The sequence below is a fragment of the Vulpes vulpes genome, chromosome 12 (genome assembly GCF_048418805.1).
Source record: "Vulpes vulpes isolate BD-2025 chromosome 12, VulVul3, whole genome shotgun sequence".
NCBI lineage: Eukaryota > Metazoa > Chordata > Mammalia > Carnivora > Canidae > Vulpes > Vulpes vulpes.
Window position 1 is genome coordinate 75177931 of NC_132791.1, and position 3970 is coordinate 75181900.

At 53.7% G+C, this 3970-nt stretch overlaps 1 non-coding gene across 1 annotated transcript; it reads left to right on the forward strand.

Moving 5' to 3' along the window:
* On the forward strand, positions 1-72 carry TRNAA-CGC (transfer RNA alanine (anticodon CGC)). The gene has a single exon. It is a non-coding gene; the product is annotated as a tRNA-Ala (tRNA).
* Positions 73-3970: the final 3898 nt, after the last annotated feature.

A 3970-nucleotide genomic window follows, 5' to 3' on the forward strand; every position in this document is an offset into this window, starting at 1 on the left:
GGGGGTGTAGCTCAGTGGTAGAGCGTGTGCTTCGCATGTACAAGGCCCTGGGTTCAATCCCCGGCACCTCCACTCTGCATTTTCTCTGGGGTTAGGAAATCTCCTGGATTGCTTTTATTTATTGTTCATGCATTTCTCCCCCTGGGGCTCACACCAGCAGAAGAGAAGAGGATCAAAGGAAGGGCCCACACCCATCAGAGTCTCCTCCTTTGGAAGCAGGAAGCCGGCCTTTCTAACCACCACCTTCTCAGTGAGTTTTCTTGGGTCTCTTCAGAAAGGGCAGGACGGAAACAAGAGCAACTTCAGGGGAAAAAGAAATGTATGCTCTCTTTTAGCATCTGTTCTCCAATGGTCAGCTGTTCCCATCTATTTGTCACTTCCATGTTTTTTAGTCTTTATCCTGCCTTCTACCCCATTCTAAAGTTCTCTGAAAGGACACTGTCCACTTCAAGAAGTGTTAAATAAAGTTTGCATCAGCTTAGTTGTCTTCTGTAATCATTTTTAACACTTGTTTTTAGAACTTTAAGAAAAGTCATAAAGTGGGTTATGTGAGTTAATGTCATGCCAAAGATCCTGGGGAAAGATGCAGCCCAAAGGGGCAGCACGAGTGTGTGTGTGTGTGTGTGTGTGTGTGCGCGCGCGTGTGTGTGGTTGTGGGGATAGGAGGAGAGGGTAAGAATAGATAGATGTATGAGTTTCTTGTTTCCTAAAACAAGAGGCCAGTAAAAATTATATGACTACTTTGTTTCTAAACATGATTCTACATTGAGTAGATGTATCAAAATGAGTTCTATTTTCATTTCCTTTCGAGGTTAATTTGTGTAAGAAAGATGTAGAAAATGTGTAAAAACCAAGTTTTAAAAGACAGAGAAAGGCTTGCTTCGTGTGTACAAACAAAAGATCTCCCTTCTCGAAGGCAGGAGGACCAGAAAGGGTGGGATTCACTACTCACACAGGAAAATGGGGCAGTCACAACTCCACATACACTGGAACTCAGGATGCCTTTTATGAAGCAGGTGCTATAACCACCTAAACACAGGTGTCCAAGGATGCGGCTTTTAGAGTCTCCTAGCTGAGACCTGCTTTTAGAAAGCAGGGTTTATTTCAGGGCAGATGCCAGGTAAACACTGCTTTTAAATTCCTTTTGGGTGAATTAGCTGCTCTCTTGAATTTTCCTTCTGGTAACTCTTGGCAGAGAATTAAAGGTTGCGCTTGATATTTTCCCTGCCAGGAGCACCAGAGTGTCTTTTCCCTCTCACTCTGTATCATCGCACTGGATTAAATGTAAAGCCTCTATATGGCCTCAAGTATGGCAGTGGGGCAGAACCAGAAAGGAAGTGGGAAAGAGCACTGGGACTCTGCCACTGTGGTCTCCGAGAGAGGTCACATGTTGGGCACTTATTTCAGGGAAAGGAAACAGTTCATACCCGGGCCCTGCACAGCCGCAGGGGTCCTGGGGCCCGCGGCTTGGACCTGCAGATCTGTGGGTCCCTGTCTGGTCAATCTCTGCGGCACCGGCACCGTGGGGTTCCCACATCATCGCGGCAGGGTCCCGGCAGCTCTGCCGCTCCTAACCACCAGATACCTGTCAGAAAATGCAGGGGATGGGTACAGAGAAAGAAAGAAAAAAAACACCCACAAAGCTGTCTCTGGAAATCTAAGTCCAGATGGAAAGGGAAGGCAGAAAATCAGCTAGGTGAGAAGGTGAGAAGGTGAGAAGGTGAGAAGGTGAGAAGGTGAGAAGGGGCAGAGCCCGCCCCAATGCCCTGCTGCGAGCTCTGAGGGAACGCACGCGAGCCGCCTGGGAAGCACCTTCCTGGGATGCAGACAACAGCCGCCCCGGGGCAGTCCTTGCGGGAATCCTGCCGCGAGCTTGCACCCAGGACCCGGAATCTCCCGCAGCGATCAGAGAGAAGGCGGTATAGTGCTGTTGAAGGTGGGGTACCATGGGAACAGGAGGGTTAAGGGGGTTGCTCTGTATTTCTGGAAAACAAACGAGCAGCTGGCTGGAGACTGATTTCGGACCGTGGGATGTGTGGTCTGTGCTCCCCCCCGGCGGGCTCCACGGTCCCGTGGTCAGCCAGCCCTCGGGAAAGCACTTCCATTCCTGCCGGACGAATCTCAAGACGCTCCTGTTGCCTTGTGTCTCCAAATTCCCGCTGTCCCCTAAAAGGCCGGAGGAGGTGACGGCGGTGAGAACTCACAGCACCCGGCGGAGCGGCGTTGAGCGCGCCAAACCCCAGCACCCGCGCGGCGGAGGGCGCGGGCGGGCAGGGGGGGGGGGGGGGGCGGAGCACGTCCTCCCGAGGGAGCGCCCCGGGGTGCGGAGGGTCGGGGTAGACAGACGGGAATGGGGGGGAGCAGGGAGACAGTTTTCCGGAGGGGAGTCTCCGGGGTGCGCCGTGCGCCCCGAGCGCAGCTCCAGCCTGACCCGGGAGCGCCCACGGCCACGCGGTCCGCCTGCCGCCACCTCGAGTAGGAGGCAAGCAGGGCTGCCCAGAAATTGATACTGAGAAACTCCCCGGATTGAAAATGTGGCGGGTCCGGGGAACCCAGACCTGGAGAGCCGAGGACCCAGAACCTGGGAGCCTGGACCGAGTAGCTGGGAGGGCCTCTCGTAGGAGGAGGCTTAGGGAAGGAGGGGGACGAGGCACAGGTGCTAGGGGCGACGGAGGAGGCCGACTGGGGCCGCCGCGGGGTGGGCTAAGGAGCCCGGGGCCCGGGGGATTTGACCCAGCCCGACCCCAAGACGTAGGGGAAGGTTCTGGTCTCGGAAGAGGGAACCCGAGGACACGCTCACAGCACTGCCATCGAGTGACACCAGCAGGAAACTTTAATAAAGCAGAAGCGCGCTCTGGAGAGGAGAGAGCAGGTGCGAGGGAGAGGAGGGAGAGGCACCCCCGGGGTGGGCTTTCCATCTTTTTTTCGACAGTTGTTAACTAGGGGACGAATATTCATTACTTGAAGCTGGAAGCTGGTTTCCCACCTTTTCTTCCTGACCTGCTCAGGGGTTCCTGTCGAGGCCCCGCCATCCGCCATCGGGGCGTCTGGTGTGATGCGGCTCCTCTCGTGGTGGGGTGCTGCCAGGACAGGCCTGGACCTTCCCCGCGGCTGGCCACCGCCTCCTCCTTGCTGGCCTCTGGGTATCCCGTGAGGGCCTCATTGCCGGCTCTCAGCAGAATGGAGAGAAGAGAACATGAATGTGGAGCTTTTAACAGAAAGAGGATCTGGATAAATGGGGAGGAAGGACGCGTCCAGCTCTGCGTCTAGGTACAAGGAAATACTGAAGTCTTGTGCATTGTAAGAGAAGTGCGGCGAAAACTTTTGTCCCACAAGAAGAACCCATTCATTTTCACCCAAACCATGGGATTGGAGAGCACTGTGGAGGCCCTTTCCAAAACTGAGCCTTCAGAAAGCACCCTGTGCTTGGAGTTTTGAGGGAAGCCCAGTTATTCCAGGCCAGACCTGGTTGTGCTGGGAGTGGTCAGTGAGGGTGGGAGTGGGGTCTGCAAGCTGCTTTGAGTGTATGAGTTGTGTGTGCAAGTGATGGCTTGCAAGATGTTATCCAAGAAAGCAGAGCAAGGTCAACCATAGCCTGACACACTTACCTTTATAGGGCTGTTAGAGCAGGCCCAATGCTGTGCCTGTGCAGCCCAGTTGATAGATCCTCAGACTTAATCCGAGGGTCCAATGTTCAAGTCCCACTAGGGGGTGGAGTTGTGCTTTTTCCCTGAGAATTCTCACATCCAGAAGTGTTAAGGGTATTTCCTGCCCTGGTCAAGGGGTTTGGATATCCTGTCTGGGAAAGTGGATACTCTGTCTTTGCTTGCATAAGGGGAAGTACCTTTTAGCAAGCTGCAGGGAAAGAATGTCCTTCTGCTTGTTGGTAGGTTGTTCTATTTCCTGCAGAAGCAGAGAGGAACTTGGATTTGAACCTGACTAATTCAAGATACCTACACATTCAAGATGC